We start from the raw sequence: 20,686 nt of genomic DNA, 5'->3' as shown, positions 1-20,686 counted from the left end.
TACCCTGACTAAGAGGGGGAAGAGAAAGGCTTTCTAGAGCTGAGAGCTGAATAAAGATGGACAAGTATGAATTCACTTCATAAATTCAGAGAATAGTCACTAGGATAGAAAAAGGACACTAGGAAATATCCAGAGATGAGGCCAGAAAAGTAGGTTAGGGTCTGATTTTAAAGATACTTGTGGTATCATAGCAACATTTACAGGCCCTGGAGTGAGACTGCCCAGTGTAACTAATTTGCAATTTACTAGCTATGAAATCTCGGATGACTCAGCATTCTAAGCCTCAGCCTCAGGTTCCCCCTCTGTAAAAGTGGAATGCATTCATTCAGCAGTATTTATTGATCACCCACTATGGGTCAAGCGCATAATAATAATGCCTACCTAATAGAGTTGTTGTGAGGACAAGTTAATAAATGTAAAGTATTGTGAATGGTGCCTGACCCAGAGTCAGTGCTGACTAAATGTTAGTTATTAGTATTAACAATTGTAATGTTAAAATGCCTTCTTCTGTGTCAAAGGATGTGCTTTTTATTCTGAAAACAGGGAGTGGTGTAAGATTTCTAGGGGAGGAGCAAGATTGGATTTCATTTTGAAAAGATTATTGGCCAACAGGGATAGAGGGAAAGATGGGGGAGAGATTAGAGCTGGAAGAAAAAGGAGAAGGTGATCCCCTCATCGTCTGAGATTGGGCACCTAACTGATATTAGCGGGGATGGGATTGGAATGAAGACAGAGATCTGAGAAGTGTTTAGATGAGAAAACTTGATAATCGATATGGTAGTTGAGGTGGGGACAAGTAATTAAAAATGACCTTCACATTTCTGCTGTGGGTGATAGAATTAATGGCATCCTTAACTGAGACGGATAACAGGAGAAACTGAGATGATGGGCAGAGGTTGGAGTAAAAACTGATGACAAAGTACCTAGCTTGGGACAACAGGAAAGGGCTATAGATAGGTAAGTGAGGATAATGACTTTAATATTGTACATGTTGTTTTTGACCTAAAGATGAGAAGAAGTAAAAAGCAAACAAAAACCAAACAAAAAGATTTGTATTCCACCAGAGAGGTGCTACAGAGTCAGAGATTTGGGAGTCATTGTGCTGTACCTAGGAGTTGAATCATGGAGTGAATGAGATCTTGCCAAGACAGCCTTGAGGAATACTAACATGTCAGCAATGGGCTGCTCAGTTATGTCCCCATCCTTATCTCAATATAATCATTACCCTGATTTTTGTGCTTATCACTCTCTTACTTTTCTTCAGTTTTATGACACATACCTGTTCTTAAAAAATATGTTTTCATTGTGTATTTTTCATATTACATATATTCTTCTCTGCCTTTCTTTTTCCCCAACACTGTTTGTGAGATTCAGTTATGATGATGTATGTGACCACAGTGCTTTAATTTTCACTATTATATAATATTCTGTGACATGAATATAAAACTATCCATTCAACCATGAACGAACATTTGGGGTGTTTCCATTCTTTGGTCTTAGGAGCAATGATACCATGAGCTTATTTGTGCTTCTCTACTGGTATACAGTGCAAGAGTTCCTCTAGGATTTCCAGCTGTTATTTGAATCACCAGGTAGTTGGCATATTCTTCAACTTTCTCAAGTAATGCCTGATTGTTTCCAAAGTAATTGTACCAATTTAAATTCCACAAGCAGTGTGTGACATATCCTCACCAGTGTGTGCTATTATATGATTTTTTTCGCTTTTTACCAATCCAAAGGTCATAAAGTGGTGTCTCATTGTGGTTTGAATTTTCAGTTCTCTGATTACTAATGAGGTTGTACGTCTTTTCAAATGTTTGCTTACTGTTCAAGATTTCCCTTCTCTGAAGTGCCCCTTTGTATCTTTTGCCTTGCTTGGTTATATGTCTTTTGGTTAGGTATTTTCTAAGTACTAGGCATAAAGCTAATGGTTTTCAAATCAGTTATCTCATTAATCCTCACAGCTTATTTCTAGGAATCTTCTTTTGAAGTGAGGGATTTATATATGTTCATGTCTTTGCCACTGTATACGGTGTCAGATTGACAGAAAAAAGTACACACTTGTAAATTTCCTAACCTGTTAGCAAAGTGTTAGGCATCCAGACCCAACACATTTATCTTAGGAATGACCTTAATTCTGGCTTTATTTCACAAATACTGTCTGAAAGCAGCATTCATTCTATCATTTAAAACGTTAGTTATTTTTCGTCAAAAACAGCTTGTATTTGAAAAAGAGGATGACAAAAGACAGTGAGAGACTAGTGGTTTAGCCCTCTGCTACTTCAAGAATGGAACACAGACAGACCAGCAGCAGCAGCATCACCTGGGAGCTCATTACAAATGCAGACTCGGGGGCCTAACTCCAAACCTACTGAATCAGAATCTGCATTTTAAAAGGTCCCCAGATGTCTCTTTAGGCACTTTATTAAGTTTGAGAAGGGCTGGTTGGCTAAACGGTGGTAAACAGTGTGTGTGAGATCTAGTTAGCACTGAGTTTGAAAGAACATCTTTGTTTTTCCAGCACTTATAGAGCAAAACTATGCCTGGCATTTTTAGGTCTGAGTATTTGAATCTGAGGGGCCCACCCAGGTAAATGGAGCCAAGAACAAGTGAATTATGTTGATCCATTAAGTAGGATTCTGATCTTATAGCCCCAGAAAAGTAAAACAGAATAAACAATTTGGCCTGAAATATATCTAATTGAGGTCCAATTTACTTTTTTTCCCCCCAGAAAGATCCATACAATTGATCCAACTCTCCACTTCATTTTGAGTGTATGATTCAATCTGACAGTCTTACATTAACTAGATGGGTTCAACTAATAGATTTTCAAGCCATAGGATGATAGAAATTGTTGGGACCAACAGTCTTATTTTACAGAGGAGACAAATGAAGCATTGAGCAATTAAGTGAGAGATCACATAGTGTCTAGTAAAGACTTGAGTCCCAGTCTCTGGCTTTTCCCATTATCAGAGGCCCAGATTAGGTATTTCCCAGCTCTCTAGATGTATCTCCTGGCTTGAACAGGGTAAAATTCATAACCCTCCCTTTTTTAATATAATCAAGAGAATAAATTAGTATTTGGGGGCTTAAATTTTTTTTATTTTTTCACGGGTACTGGGGATCAAACTCAGGACTTCATACATGCTAGGCATGCACTCTACCATCGAGCTGTATTACCCTCCCCCTAAATCAATATTTTGGAAAAATAGCCCGATAATACAAAAACAACCCAGAAAGCAACTTTTTTAATGAAAGGATTCTAGAATACCTATCTATTTTTAATCCCTATTATAATTGTAAAGCAGCAAAATAATTTAAGTGGCACCATCTTACATGTCCCTTTCTAACTCCAGTGCAGTGTTTTGACCTAAAGAAGCATTTGACACTCAGACTTTTCCACTCTTCTCACCATCTCCTATCTTAGAATTCAAAGTAATGACTTAAAATGTTAACTCCAGTGACTTTCTAATCCCTAAATTACATTGATCAGGCCAATTGCACACTTATTGCAGCAGCCCCACCTCCAGAAGGGCAAGGTGGAGTGACCCCATTGTTCTGGATTTCCTCTCTTTGTTCACTCCCAGCCTCCAGCCAGTCACCTTAAGCTATCCCTCTCCTGCACTTGGAGATCTAAAAAAAGCCTGGGGTTTTCCCTGCTGCTGAACTAGCTTATGAGAAATACTGTCACTCCCCTATTTTAAAACTTCCTTTTCCTCATAATGAGTATTTCTGTGTTCACTGGGGACTTTTACAACTAATAATAAATGTACATTCAAGTAGTTCAAAGGAATTTACTTTTAAAAATCATGAAAGATGGATACAAATAAATACCACCAGCAGAGGGTATCTCCTGGGAAGAGGTAGGACTGTGGAGGGAAGTCAAGAGCACTTTTACTGTGTTTGAATTGTTAGAATATTTTGCAAAGAAAATTGTTTATGACTTAAACAATTAAATTAAGTAATCACAGAAAGATCAGAAGAACTATTTGCTCATATTAAAATTTTAATCTATTCTGAGGAAAAAGAATAAAGCTGGAGGGATAACCCTCCCAGACTTCAGACAATACTACAGATCTACAGTAATCAAAACAGCAAAGTATTGACACAAAAACAGACATAGATCAATGGAGCAGAATGGAGAGCCGAGAAATAAATTCACACACCTAAGGTCAGTTAACCTTTGACAAAGGAGGTAAGAATACACAGTGGAAAAAAGACAGTCTCTTCAGCAAGTGTGTTGGGAAAACTGGACAGCCGCATGTAAATCAATGAACACACCCTCACACCATATACAAAAATAAACTCAAAATGGCTTAAAGACTTAAATATAAGATATGATACCATAAAACGTAATCAGACTTACAAGCTTTTGCATTGCAAAGAAAATTATAAACAAAATGAAAAGAAAACCTATGAACTGGAAGGAAATATTTGCAAATAATGCGACCAACAAGAACTTAATTTCCAAAATAAACAACAGCTCATAAAACTCAGTAACATAAAAACCTACAACTCAGACAAAAAATGATCAGAAGACCAAAATAGATATTTCTCCAAAGAATACATACAGATGGCCAACAGGTACATGAGAGAGAGCACTAATTGCTAAAGAAATGCAAATCAGAACTACAATGAGGAATCACCTCACATCAGTCAGAATGGCTATCATCAAAAAGTCTAAAAATAATAAATGTTGGTTAGGATGTGAGGAAAAGGGGACCCTCCTACACTGTTGGTAGGAATGTAAATTGGTGCAGTCACTGTGGAAAATAGTATAGAGGTTAAAAAACTAAAAATAGAGTTACCATATGATCCAGCAATCCCACTCCTGGGCATATGTTGGGAAAAGATGAAAGCTCTAATTTGAAAAGATACATGCACCCTAATGTTCATAGCAGCACTATTTACAATAGCCAAGCCAACAGCAACCTAAGTGTCCACCAACAGATGAATGAATAGAGACACTGTGGTATATTTATATGGTGGAATATTACTCAGCCATAAAAAGAATGAAATAATGCCATTTGCAGCAACATGGATGGGCCTAAAGATTATCATCCTAAGTGAAATAAGTCAGACAGAGAAAGACAAATATTATATGATATCACTTATATGTGGAATCTAAAAATTAGTACAGGGGAGGATATAGCTCAGTGGTAGAGTGTGCACTTAGCATGCACAAGGTCCTGGGTTCAATCCCCAGTACCTCCATTAGAAACATAAATAAATAAATAAACCTAATTACCTCCTCCCACCCAAAAACAAACAAGCAAACAAAAAATAGTACAAATGAACTTATTTACAAAACAGAAACAGACTCACAGACATAGAAAACAAACTTAAGGTTACCAAAGGGGAAGGGGGGCCCAGATGGGGGTGATAAATTAGGAGTATGGGATAAACAGATGCTTACTACCATATATAAAATAGATAAACAACAAGGTTTACTGTATAGTACAGGAACTGTATTCAATATCTTGTAATAACCTATAATGCAAAAGAATTTTAAAAGAGAATATACATGTATACATATATATACATATATATAACTGAATCACTTTGCTATATACCTGAAACTAGCAGAAATTATAAATCAACTATACTTCAATAAAAATTTTATTAATCTATATACTGATGGAAATAAAAGTTCCCCATTCCTGATTTCCCAACCCATTCCCCAGAAGAACCCCCTGTAGCATATTGTTTTATATTCTTCCATTAATATTCTGGGCATATGTAAGCATATCCTTTCTCTCTCTATTATTTTTTCTACACAAAATAGGGTTAGAAAGCATGGTTCTGAACTTTCTTTATTCACCCAACACTGTATCTTGAGTAGGATGCCTCTTAGCAGTATACTACACTCAGTGTTTTTTAAGTTAATAAACTTTATTATTTTTTAGAGCAGTTTTAGGTTTGCAGCAAAGTTGAGCAGAAAATACAGAGAATTTTCATATATCCTCTGTTCCCCAACATGCTCAGCCTTTCCTGCTATCAATATCCCACACCACAGGAGTACATTTGTTACAATGAACCTACACTGACACATCATAATCACACAAAATCAGTCCATAGTCTACATTAGGGCTCACCCTTGATGTTGTACATTCTAGGGGTTTTGACATGTAGTCACAATTACAGTATCATGCAAAACAGTTTCACTGACCTAAAAATCCTGTGTTCTGCTTATTCACTCCTTCTTTCCCCCTAACACCTGGCAACCTCTGATCTTTTTACCTTTTTAAAACATTTTAAAACTTAAAAAAAAAAAAAAAGTTTTACCTTTTCCAGAAGGTCATAAAAGTTGAAATCATTCAGTCAGGAGCCTTTTCAGATTAGCTTCTTTCACTTAGTGATATGCATTCAAAGCTCTTCCATGTCTCTCCATGGCTTGATAGCTCATTTCTTTTCAGTGTGGAATAATATTATATTGTCTGTATGCACCATAGTTTATTTGTCTATTCACCCACATCTTGGTTGCCTCCAAATTTTGGCAGTTATGAATTAAGCTGCTATAAACATCCATGTGCAGGTTTTTTGTGTGGACATAAGTTTTCAACTTATTTGGGTAAATACCAAGCAGTGTGATTTCTGGATTGTATGGTAAGAGTATGTTTAGTTTTGTAAGAAGCTGTCAAATTGCCTTCCAAAGTGGCTGCCTTCCCACCAGCGATGAGTTAGAGTTCTTGTTGCTCCAAATTCTTGTCAGCATTTGGTGTGGTCAGTGTTTTAGATTTTGGCCATTTTAATAGGTATGTGGTGAAATCTCCTTGTTTTAATTTGCAACTTCCTAATGGCATATGACTTTGAACATCCTTCTCTATGCTTACTTGCCATCAGTATATCTTCTTTGGCAAGGTGTCTGTTCAGGTCCTTGGCCCAGTTTTTTAATTGGGTTGTTCATTTTCTTATTGTTGAATTTTAAGAGTTCTTTGTATATTTTGGATAACAGTCTTTATAAGATGTGTCTTTTGAGACTATTTTCTCCTAGTCTGTGGCTTGTCTTCTCATTCTCTTGATGTTACACTCTCTTTAATTTCACTGAGTACCTTAAATTATTTAAGCAGTTCCCTCTTCATGGACATGTAGGTTGTTTCCAGTTTTTGCTATCAGCTGTTACAATGAACACTATCTAACAACCATATTTGAGTATCTATAGATATTCATATGGAATTAATTTCTAGAAGAGGAATTCCAATACCAGAGGGCATATGCGTTTAATATTGTCATAGATACAGACAACTTGTTTTCCAAAAGAAGTAGCTCCTCCAAATATAATTGATAATTCATTCTTTGTTTCTTGAGCCCCTCTATGAAGTAAATAATGAACCCATTCTAGTTAGTTTTCAAGATTAAAAACAGACTGAGGATCAATTGTGCATTATGTATTTCATTAGAATGGCCATTTTTAAAGTCTGGTTTTAGTTTGGAATCATCTGGGTTCCATAGTAAATCAATCAACAAATATTTATTAACTGGTCATTTATGGATCCCAAAATTGTTTATAATTTGTATTTGGTAAAAAGCATACAAGTGCCAAATATATAGAGTGATCATGCAATTTATCATCCAAACAGACACCTGGAAAATGGGCGTAACAGGGACTGTCCCAAACAAAACAGGATTTATGGTTACCCTACATATCAGCTGCTATAAAAGTTTTATAAAGACACATTTTTAAGTTTAAAAAAAAAAGGTACAGAATTGTTTATGGAATTGTTCATTCTGTGTAAAAACGAGTGAAAATTTGCTTATATATTGATAAAGAAATTCTGGAAGCAGATTCCAGAGAAAGAGATAAGGTGGGGTGGAAAAGAGATTTTTATCCGAACAGTTTTTGCTTATGTGTTTTATATTGTTTATAAATATATTATGTCATATATTATATCAAGTGAAAATATTAACATAAAAACTCTACAAATAAAGAGTTGGGGTTGGGGGAGTGGGATGTGATTACTTAATGGGTATGGGGTTACCAGTTGGGGTGATGGAAAACTTCTGGAACTAGATAGTAGCGATGGCTGTGCAATATTGTACTTAATGCCACTGAATTGTACACTTTAAAATTGTTAAAGTGGTAAATGTTTATGTTATGTATATTTTACCACAATAAAAAAAAACTCTAAAAATAAATGTGCAAAACACACAGGTACATACACAAATAAAAGTTGGTTATCTTCAGCAAGAACAACACATCTAACTTTGTTTTGTAAATATCTCATTCATAGATTAGAGCATGTTCCCAAATCTCTTAAGGGAGCAGCCAGGTTAAACTAGCTAATAAGATAAAATGCATTATTAGAAATGTTCACAATTTACATTTGTAAATGACAAATGTAAACAGAAGTCTCATGGCTTATAAAGATTCTAAAAAAAAAAAAGAAAAAAGACCATGATAGACTCAAATTTTACTAGTGCCTCTGCAGAATTATTTATAAAGAAGATCAAATGAGAACTATTCTAAATAGGAACAGATCCTAGGGGAAAAAGATAAAATAGTAGGTTTTATTTACACAATAGGATTGGTCTTTGAGATGTTAATTTATTAACTGTAACAATGTGTTTTGCTCACTGTATTATTTCTCAGCCTACACATAACCCCACCCCACCCTACTCTACACAGGTCCTTTGTGTCTAGGTCTTTTGTAATTCCTTTCCCGGGAATTTTTGCAAGAGGAAAGACAAAAGCAGTTTAAAGCCAATGGCTCTTCAGGTCTTTTGTAAAAGTATAAACCCAATGAAGAAGAGGGGAGAAAGAGAGGGGCACTTGCCTGTGAGAGTAATGAAGTGGGGGTGCAGAGGAGGGGAGATTCTTCCAGACAGAGAAGGATCCTGGAGTAGCAGGGGTTTCACTAGTACTTTGGGGGCCCAGGGAGGTGCAAAGACCTCAGAATAGATTTGAGCATCAGGATGAGTGAACCCTGCGGTGTCCTGCTTAAGCAGAAATGCCCATCCCCAATGGAGGAGAGGGCCATTATACATCAAGGGACCAGATGGCCTGAGACCAAGATTTTTGTGGCATTATAGGCAACACATTAGGTGTCCTCAACAAGGATTGTTAATTAATTTCTCATCATCTCAGTCTGATGGAAATCAAAATTTAGGAATAAACATGACATTTCCTTATGTTTTACAATTCATACCTAATATATTGGTTTCACATGAATAGTTTTGGGGAAATTTAATTGCAGTAGGCAGAATAACAGCCTCCCAAATATGTCCATGTCCTAATGCCCAGAATATGTTAATTTACATGGCAAAGAGACTTTGCAGGTGTGGTTAAGAGATGGGGAGATTGTCCTGGACTACTTGAGTGAGTCCAATGTAATCACAAGGGTCTTTCAAAGTGGGAGAGGGAGGTGGAAGAGTTGCTCAGCAACCTGACATTGCTGACTTTGAAGATGGAGAAAGGGAACCAGGAGCCTAGGAATGCGGGCATATCTAGAAGCCAGGAAACTCAAAGAAACAGATACTCCCCTAGAGTCTCCAAAAAAAAAAGGAGCCCTGCCAACATCTTGATTTCAGTCCAGTGAGACCTATGTCAGACTTTTAACCTATAGAACTATAAGATTGTAAATTTGTGTTGCTATTGGCCCTTAAGTTTGTGATAATTTGTTAACAGCAGCAATAGAAAACTAATACATAGTTGTAGAGTCAATTCATTTTCCCCCCTTGTCTCCACTTACTAGGAACTTTCTCAGCTATAATTCAACTTTCATCAGGAAAAAAAAAAAACCTACACAAATGGCCACTTCCACTGCAAAATAAGTTGATATTCTGGCTCATAAATCATCTTTGGGAGCTTTTGCTTAGCATAATTCAATCCCCAAGAGCCTGAGCATAGCATTATTTCTGGAAATTGTAAGATGACACTTGGTTTGTGGGGATGTACATAGCTGAATTTCTCTACCTGTCCAATGGTCCATTGACCCACCTTGTGATGATCAATTTGCTGGTTTGTTCCACCTTCAACGATGATATTGTCTGCTTGGGAAGACCAAATGAACACACATAAAGGATATCAACAATATAAGCCAGAAAAATGGTAAGGGCCAAAGAAAAATGATAATAGTAAATGCTATTCAGAGAAGTCTGGAGGAGAGATCCCAAACTCTGTTCTGATAGGAGAAACTTGAAAAAAAGTGAGGGCTTGAATTAGGCATTTCTATGAGTAAATACCAGAAGCAAATTCAGTTACAGCAGAAGAAGTTAGTCAAAGGTAAGACTGCAGGGGCAGATTGGAATCAGCTGCTGTAGTAGTCATCTGGGCTGAGGAATCTGGATTAGGCAACTAGGAATCAACAAGAGCTTTAGGGAAGGATAGTGATGAAGATACAGTCTTGAGAAAGATTTCCATGGATCTATGGGGTTATAATTCTTGAACTAGGCTAACCCTTACTGAATTCAACTGTAAAATGCGAAGAGACAGCAGGGATTATTTGGTAGAAGGAAAACACATGTTTTTTGGTCCTTACTGGTCAAAGTAAAGGTCATGGCTAGATGTTCCTTTCAATCTGTATTGAATAGACACTGTTTCTATCACATTGGAGTATGTGCTGCGTGAAAGCAAACAGTACCCTCTGAAAAGAAAAATCTTTTAGCTTGAGCCAAGTTAGTAGGAGCTCAAATTCTGAGACCTGTGGACTTATTTATTCTAGTGCTTCAGAGGCTGAGGGCCCTCTGGATTTTTAGCTGTAAGAAAATATTTATTTTGAAATTGAGCTAATTTATAGAAAAATCCCCTACTGAGTACTAGTTAACTGCTAAACTATTTATGACTCCAAATGTTCTGCCAGTCTTAACTGTGATCTGTACACAGATCTTACATAGTTATAATCAGAATACAAATGATCTATTGGTCTACCTTCTGAATTTAATTGGTTTCACACACACATTTCTATGTATTGACATAGTATATAGACTTTTTATTGTAAGCCGATATGTAGGATCCCAGGTAGCTGAGCTGTCACAGTTTGCTTAGTGATTCCTTGTTGTAGGTCATCTTGTTCATTGTTTGCTCATCGACTCATGCTAAAACTACCCAGGCCTTGTACTCCTTTTTAGCGTGGGCATAAAAGTTATAGCTCCTACTCTCAAGGAAAGTATATTCTAGGAGAGACAGGTGTGGAAAATAAAGTATAATATTGTTTCCTCTGAAGTGAAGGAAGGCCCCTATTTTTCCAGGAATATCTACTATGCCCAGTCCTTTCCTGAGGGGTTCTGCATTCCTCCTCATTGACATGGGAGCAAATCCAGGACAAGATTCCTTTTTCTGGGGGCTATAAATGTCAGGGTTTGCGGGGAGAAGTGCTGAGTCAGACAGGAGCTGCATTTGACAAGTCCAGAGGGTAACCACACATGATGGGCATTGAGTTTCCTATGACCAGGGGTCTCCTAATATACTGACACTGCCACAACTGGGGGGCAGCCAGGATTTGGTTAGAACAGTGCACAGGCTCTGAGTTCAGAAGTGGAGGTTGGAGTAATCCCCTGGGCCAGCCTCCAGTCGGCTCTGGAGGCCAGATCCTGACAGGTTCAAACAGGGCTATCAAGGGCAACAGGAGATGTGGTTTGTTGTCACACAGTTTACTTTGGGAGGAGATGTGGGTGTGGCAGGCATGACAGGCATTTCCTAGTTTGGTGATCAGTTGTTGGAGGATGAGGAATTAAGACTGTTTTAATGTATTTCCTTAGGATGAAAGATAGCTGAGAATCTTCTCTAAGTAGGGTTGCCCAAAACACAGGCCACTCAGTTACATCTGAATTTCAGATCACGAATACTTTTTTTAGTGTAAGTATGTACCAAATATTGCAATCATCTAGAGTTGCTCCATCTTAGAGAAAATAGATCAGGTAGCGGAGGATGTAGGAAGCTCCTTTCCTCTGAAATCGGGGCTGCTGCTACAAATGTGAAGGGAAGGGGGAAGCAGGGTTTTGGAGAGAGAGCTAGAGCTTGCCACACCTGCTGAAGGCGCTGAATGAAGAGGAGATGAGACCAGGTCTGCCTGGATGCAGAGACAGACAGTGAGGCATCCAGCAGTGGTGAGGACTCAGGCTTTGTAACCACGCTGCCCGGGTCTGTACCTCTTCCTAACTTTGTGGTTTGGGGCAACTGACTCAACCTCTCTGCTCTTCAGTTTCCTCATCTCTAAAAGGGGCTCCCTCATGGGGCCTTCTTCATGGGGTTGTTGTGCAGATTAAGTGAGGTGATGCAGGTAAAGCACTGATGACACAGTACCTATCACAGAATCAGGGCTTTCTCTCCCAACTGCAGTGGCACAAATCTTCATGACTCTATGCTTTTCTCAAGCCATTTTCTCAAGGAGAGAAAGTAGACAGCTGAACTGCTTTATCCGTTTCTAGTTGGAAAATTAATTTGACTTTTAGAAATATTAGGCAGCTGAATTTTAATTAACACAAAATTGAAATAATTTTTATTACAAAAGTTGTACATGTTGACTGTAGAAATTTTTAAAACTGCAGGTCAGCAGAAAGAAAATTAAAACCACCTGCAAATTCATCTTCTAAGAGTAGACAATATGTTAGTCATTTTCATATGCGTTCCGTCCTAATGTATAAAAATATTTATTTAATGCCATTGTACAGTACTCATTGTTTTTTCACTTCTCAATATATCCAGAACATTCTCTGGGTCACTCACTGATCTTCTACAACATATCTTAATGGCTGCATATTACACTGATGCACTGAATTTTTAAAAAAATTCTATTTTTTAAGTAGAATATGTTGTTTGGAGTTTTAAGACATCAATTAATCATAGAATACTTTTTGATAATCCACATTTACCAAAACCCAATTTTAAAAAAAAATTCAAAAGCATTATTTTGAAAAATAGGATAAAATAATTTTATTGCCCTAATACCCTAATACAAAGAATTTTAGTTCATCCTCTGTCAATATAGCTCTCTGTGTGTGTGTGTGTGTGTGTGTGTGTGTGTGTGTGTGTGTGTGTGTTTAGGTTAGTTCTAGTTGCTGATGTAGTTGAACTGTGTTACCTGGATACCTCTTGGAGAACCTGAGGCATTAATATTTAACAGACCTGAGAGTGATGGATTGATGATAGCAAAATTAATTCAGTCCACCTAGGTTTCTATCTGTTGACAGAATAGCAAGGCTATTGTACAGGCCAGAACGCAAGGGCCTCTGGAGGAAGCGACTGAAAGCAGTCATGGCCTCTAGAATCTGGAGTTGGAGACAGGCAGCTTCACTGGTTTTCTTTCATCTTTGTGCTTGGACAAATGTCTCTTGATTGGCTGCTGAAGGATCAGCTTGTCTCTCTCTCTCTCTCTTCTTTAACTAAAATCTTGAGATCTCAGTAAAGAATTAGATGCATGAGGTCCTCAGTTCAATCCCCAGTACCTCCTCTAAGAAGAAATAAACCTAATAACTTCCCCCACCAAGAAAAAAAAAAAGAATAAGAAAGACCGGCAGAGAAAGACCTGTTTTGGTTAGGCAACACTGTTGTCTGGAAACTCTAGTCTTAGAGAAAGTGTTCAGCCTGCACTGTGGAGAGAATTAGCCCATCAGTATATGCATTGACTAAGTGTTCCGCTGAATGGATTGAATTGGTTTGTATTCCCCAGTGACCTCAGGCTGCTGTTCCTCTCTCACCTCCTTACCTGTGGCTTCTGTTAAAGGTGGTATCCTGACAGCTTTTGCTCTGCCCCAGATGGGTGGGTTTGTCATCTGCAGATATCTCTTAGATACAAAAAACATTACCTTTGGGATATGAGCCAACACCTTAATTGACATAAGCCACATGTTTTTTTGTTTCTAAGATGTTTCAGAACAAAGACATCTCTCTAATCACAGGGAGTCAATTACTAGAAAAAAACAATTCCCCAACCTGAAAAACAGGTGCAAAGACTTGCAGACAATTAAACTTAACATCCATCTGCTCAGGTCATACTCTTTGGCAGGTACTTTTCATGTATGTGACTTTATACCTCCAAGAATAGATATTGTCCTAATTTTCAGAAATTAATTCACTCAGTCACAGGTCCCTGTCTAGCCCATCACAACCTCCTTTCTGATTGAACCCCTTCTCTGCTCTCTTGTTCACCCCTCTTCCTCATCAAGCCCACCTACCACCTCAGAGCCCTCACACTCGCTGTCCCCTCTTCTTCCAGAAATCCACATGGCTCACTCCCTCACAGACGGTCTTGACTCAATTACCACCTTCTCAGTACAGCCTTGCTAAGAAAGAGGCTATTGACTCTATTTAAAATTGTACCCCATGCCCCCCATATTCCCTATCCTCCCTTCCTTTTAAATTTTTCTCCATAGCACTTACCATCATTTAAAATGGTAATATTTTACTTGTTCATTTTGTTCATTGGTGGTCTTTCCCCACTAGAACGTAAATTCCATGCAAGTAGGGACTTTTGCTCTCTGTTCAGTCCTCCAGTACCCAAAACAGGGCCTGGCACAGAGTAGGCTTAATAAATATTTGTTTAAATGAATGAATGAAAGGCCACTCAGCCTGTACGTGGTGGAGGCAGGGATTCAAGAGTCAGGTCTCCTGGCCTGAAACCTGGTTCTCTTTCCTCAGCTCCATGATGCTTCTGGAAAGGAAAAAAAAATTTTTTTATTTTAAAAGCTAACACAGGAGAGTGTTAATGGAAGGGAATGTGAAAACCTGGTCAATAATCCTGCCACAATATTTGATAGGTCTGATCCTTACTAAAATATCATGAGCCAATTGAAAAACCACATTTAAAGAAAGATTTGAAGAGGTCAGAGAAGACAGAATGATTAAACAGGTGCTAAACTGGTATTTGCTAGAAGGTTAAGGATTGGAGCTGTTGAACTTGTAATAGGCAAGTCCAACAAGTCACAAATGACATTAAGCACTTAGAAGATTAAAATCAGATCCTTAACCAATTTTGGGTCATTTCTATCAAGGATGCAACAAGATGAAATAACTCTTTGTTAAACATAAAGATGTTATTGACTCTATAAATGTCTGAACTTGTAAGAGTGTAAAGCCTACATCATAGAGAAGTATAAGTAGTTCACATCAGCTTTCTGTTAACTCACTCATTCATCCACCTAACCCACCTTAGGCACTCTACGATTGCTTTCCTGTGTACCACTGACAGTTCCAGAACTACTGTCTTTGAGTATATAGCAGTGAATGAGTGAGGCACAACACAGTCTCATCATGAGCCTAGCGAATGCTTCAGATGCTGTCTTGAGCACATTTAGTGCTAGATTTTTTGAGATCTCTACCACTTCTCAATTCTCTGAATATATTTTTTTAAATAAAAATTTTAATTTTATTTAATTTTTTGAGTTCACAAAACTTCAAAATTCAAAACGTATAAAGATCTCCATCCCTTGTCCTTAGCCACCAGTTCTCCATCTCAGAAATAACCAGTATTAGAAGTTTCTTGTGTTTCTTTTCAGAAATAGTCTATCAGTAGATTAGCAAATATGTATATATTTTCCTCCCTTCCCCTCCTATCCCCTAACCTCCCACCACCTGTTTTTTACACAATTGCTCACCTTTTTACTTTACAATATATCATGGTGATATTTCCCTATCCGTAAATATGTTTCTGTTCCTTTTTAAAGGCTCATGATACTCCATTACACAGTGGACTATAATTTATTTTAATAGTTACCCTCTGATGGTCACTTGCATCTAATCTTTTGTTAATACAATGTTGTAATAAATATTCTTGAGGACACATCATTTTCCACAAATGTGTCTATCAATAGGATAAATTTCTAGTAACTTGGGTTAAAGGGTATGCACCTATGTCGTTTTTTACTGATTTTTTTTTGTAAAAAACACATACAAAATTTGCCATTTTAACTACTTTTAAGTGTACGTTTCAGTAGCGTTACATATATTTATGTTGTTGTGAATGTACAAACTGAATGTTGTCAGTTTAACAAATATTGCCAAATTCCCCTCCATGGTGATTGCACCTGTTCATACTTTCACCAGCATTACATGAGAGTGGGCCCTTCATGTAGAGAGCACTGAAAAGCAGAGTGCCTGTGATTAACTGGAGATGATGTAGCAGAGAAGAAAGGGCACAGGTTCTGATATTTAATCCTAGATCTGATGCTTGCCAGCTGTGTGCTCTTAGGCATTACTTAATTTCTTTGGGTTTTGTTTCCTCGTATCTAATACTAATCTCATAGAGGGGTAAGGATTCAAAGGGCCTAGAATAAGAGCCAGGCATATAGTAGGCACTTAATAAATGATAGCCATTAGCTATTATTATGAACTGGGTCCTTCACCAACCAGTCTACAAATATAAGTTAACATCGCTGAGAACTAATTCTCTCAGTGTAAAATGAGGGGGTTTAAATAATAGGGGACTGGTTACCCAAAATGTAGCCTGTTAACTCACTGGAATACTCTTTATCTATTAAAATGATCGAAGTATTTTGTGGAGAGTACGGGTTAAGCATACAGAGTCCAAAGCCAGGTTGCCCGGGTTGATTCCTGGTGATGCTGCTTACCAGCTGTGTAACCCTGAGTTAGATCCTTAGTCAGTCTGGGCTGCTGTAACAAAGGACTATGTACTGGGTGGCTTATAAACAACAGATATTTATTTCTTACAGTTCTGGAGGCTGGAAGTTGAGATCAGGGTGCCAGCATGTCCAGTTCCAGTGAAAGCTGTCTTCCAGGTTGCAGACTGCTGACTTACTGTATCCTCACATGGTGGAGGAGATCTAGCTAGCTCTCTGGTCTCTTCTTTAAGGGCTCCATTACCTCGCAAAGGCTCCACCTCCAAATACTGTCACACTGGAATTAGGATTTCAACATTTTGAATTTGGGGGAAGACACAAACATTTAGTCCATAGCAACATCTGTGTAAACTGTATTTTAGTTTACTCATCTGTAAAATGGCGAAAACGGTAAAACCTATTTCAAAGAGTAACTGTGAAGATGAAATGACATCATGAACGTAAAGCTTTTAGAGTTGTACCTCACACTCAGAAAGCTCCCAAAGAAATGCTGGCTAAGCTAAGGTGCTTGGAGGTCCTGCAGAACCCTCACTGGCTAGTAATCTTCTCTGAAACACAAATCTTGTTGAGAAGCTGAGATAATTCTACTTCTTAATGGCACCTGCCCAGAAAAAACGCACCAGTGTGTTGTTAAACTATAATTTCAGAGGTCCTTGGACCTCAAGCGAAGAATTCCTAGTCTGGTTTAACTTCCTCAGTCCACAAACTAGAAAGGCTCCTGGAAGAGCACAATGACTTACGTGAGAGCACAAGTTCAATTGTGGAGGCTGAAGTGGATTGCTTTTGGTGGAGAAGATTAGCTGGAAAGGAAGAAGAGTTAGTGGATGAAGACCACTCTTTCAGGTAGATGACTGCAAAGGGCTGGAGAGAGAATCTGCTTTATCTAGATGGATGTCATGGTTCTAAAACATGTACTGGATTCTTTGGCAATTCTCCCTTCAAGAAGTAGGATTATGCTCCCTTCCGCTGAATCTTAACTATTGCAACATGGTAGAAGTGATACTAGACTAGTTTCTGGACCCAGACCATGAGAAGCTGGCACCTTCTACTTTCTCAGACGTTCACTCTTGAACCAAACCAGTGTTGGGAAGAAGTGCGAGCAGCCTGTGGAGAGGTCCACATGGAGTAGATGTGAGCCTGCCCATGCCCCCAGCTGACAGCCAGAATTAACTTGCTAACTTGAAGGGTACCCTCCAGTTGCCCTTCAGCCAGGGTAGCTCATGCCACATGGAGCAGAGATGACCCTCCCTGTTGATCTGTGTCCAGATTGCAAGGCTTGTTTAGGTGTTGATTTTATTTACAGAGCAATCAGAAGCCACTGAAGATTTTAAGCGTGGGAGCCAGGTGATCCAATTTACATTTTAAGAAGATCCCTGCTTCTAGGGATGCCTGGAGGGATGGTAGTGGAAACTTATTTAAAAAAAGAAAGTTTTTATTGATTTTACTATTTTTTTAACTTAGAGAGGATTTTGTTGTTGTTGTTTTTTAACTTAGGTTTTAAAGCCAGATCCCCAACATGTCTTTGTGTGTGGGATTTTTAAAAAGTTAAAACCAATTACAACTTATTAACTCTGAAAACTTCGTAATTTGAGAATTCATGGAGTGCTTTGGCATTGATGTCAAGTTGCTTCAGAAACATGATATGATATTTGAAATCAGAGAATATTGACCCAGATGTGCAGATGTCCTAAATATTCAGTATTTAAGGAGAAGAGTCATTATTTATAATTGCACCAAGAAACAAAAAGATAAAATTGAGAAAGAAATGTACAGGAGTCATTTGAATAAAACTTTAAAACACTCCTGAGAGAATCAGAAGACTTTACAGATAGTCCTGCCATGTTCTTGGAACAAAAGGCTCAACATCATAAAGATATCAATTCTCACTAAGTTAATCCAAAAATATTTACCACAATCCCAATAAAAATACCAAGAGAATTATTTTTCCTGGGAATTTGACAAGCTGATTTTAAAGTTCACGTGGGAAAATAAACAAGAATAGCCAGGAAAATTCTGAACAGGAAGAATATTGAGGGGAGTCTGGTCTTACTAGACTTTAAACCATAGTTTAAATTATAAGACTTCAGTAATCAAAAAAAATGTGCAATGCATGGCCTGAAGGTTAATTTCTCTAATATGTAAAAACTCTCACAAATCTATCGTTGAAAGACCAACAACATAGTGTGAAAATGGGCAGAAGTATAAAAACACAGCTCACAGAAAAGGAAATACAAATCATGCTTGTAGAAATGAAAAGATGCTCAACCTCACTCTTAAGATAAATGGAAATTAAAACTTAAATAAATCACCGTATTTGATTGGTAAAATTGATAAGGGTCAAAAATTTGGTGAAACAAATAAAAACTCTGTATTGGTCAGAGAATGGGGAAACGGTCTCATACATAGCTGGTGGGAGCTTAATTGGTACAGCCTGTATAGGGGACAATCTGACAATTTCAATCAAAATTACAAGCACACATATCCGTTGATCCATCAATTTCTCTTGTGGGAATTTAACTTACACATACTAGCACATGTAGAAAATTACACAGGTACAAGGTTACTTACTTACAGCATAACTTGTAAGAGCAAATAAATCATGATTCAGTATGCAATCAAAACACTCTCGAACTGTTATAAAAGAAGGAAGGAACTGTCCACAACCTGAAATGTAAAGTTCTGCAAAGGCATATTGTTAAATGAAAAAAGGAAGGTACAGAAGAGTACCTGCCTTTTGTGTAAAAATATGGGGGAAAAAAGCATATGTGTTGGCTTATAAGCATAAATATAAAGAAATTCTGGACAGTTACATAAGAACAAATAATAAAGTTTAGTTCTTAGGGATGAGATGGCAACTGGTGATTGGAGACATGGGTAAGAGAGAAACTTTTAATTTATTTTTAAATTAATTTTCAAACATGTGACTAATTTCTTATTAGAAAATTAAAATTTAAAAATTAGGAAGGCCTTCATATACTGACATGGAATTTCCAAGATTATAATCTCTAAATTAAGTGAAAAAACCAATGAGCAGAATTGTAGTCATAATACACTATTTTCAGTATATCTATATCCATATCTCTCTCCACATATACATGCATAAATGCACAGACGATCTCTACAATTATGTGTAAGAAAGTTGTAACGTGGGCTGCTTCAGAGGTGGGGTATTGGATGGCTAGGGACCAGGAGTGATAGGGAAACATTTTCCTGCATACTCTTGTGCCTTTTGAAATTAGTATGTGCATTACCTAAAAAATAATACAGATTAATTTACTTTAAAAGTAAATTAAACATTTATTTAGCCTTTGGGGTATAAGCAGACCTTCTATAATTAGCAGGAGGTGGGAGGTGGACATGCATAGGACTTTCAAATCTATACTCTGATCGCTTTATCCCTAAAGTTCTTTCTAGCACCAAAATTCTTTTTTCTTTTTAATTCTTATTGAAATATAATTGATAGCAGCACCCAAATTCTTAATCTCTAGCCTGACTGTAAACTGTTACAGCATCGGAATTACATTTTTCAGTCCTTTGACTCTCCCATATGAGAGTTCTGCAGGTTTTGTTGACCTGTAATTGTAGGCTATTTGCCTAGAACACAAAATCGGAGGCTGGGTTTGACAGAAATTTCCAAGTTCTCTTAGTTCCACATCCCAAATGGCTTAATGCCAACTCAGTTGGCTCAATCTATCCACAGTACTTGGCCAGGGTAGATACTCAGAGGGTAAAAACCTCACTGCTTAATACAGTCAGCAGCTGGGACAGCTGGCATGAAACTTACGGCAGTGATCTTAGAATCTTCTGTCATGAGCCATTTGGGGACTCTGTTTGATTCTGTGCTTAGCACTGCACCAGGCAATTGGAGGGATCAAGGAAATTCTCTAGGAATTTTCCTTGCTTGACACTTTAGTGAGATCTTAATACAAATATTTGCTGAATACAAATGTCTGTAGACTTGGGAGGAATGTGAAAGTAATTTAGGGAGAAGGCTCCTGAGGCAGGCTTAAATAGTAATCACATCAATCGTGTCAGATCAGTTTTGACTGACCCCATTTCACAGGTTAGGACCCTTCTTATTTTGAATGAATTAATGAAATTAACAGGGTGGACATTCTGACTCCATTGTCCCCAAAGCTGGATATCTAATACTTTATAGTTTCCTTAAGGCAAA

This window comes from Camelus dromedarius, chromosome 15, assembly GCF_036321535.1.
Source record: "Camelus dromedarius isolate mCamDro1 chromosome 15, mCamDro1.pat, whole genome shotgun sequence".
NCBI classification, from domain to species: domain Eukaryota; kingdom Metazoa; phylum Chordata; class Mammalia; order Artiodactyla; family Camelidae; genus Camelus; species Camelus dromedarius.
This window is presented reverse-complemented; position numbering follows the sequence as displayed.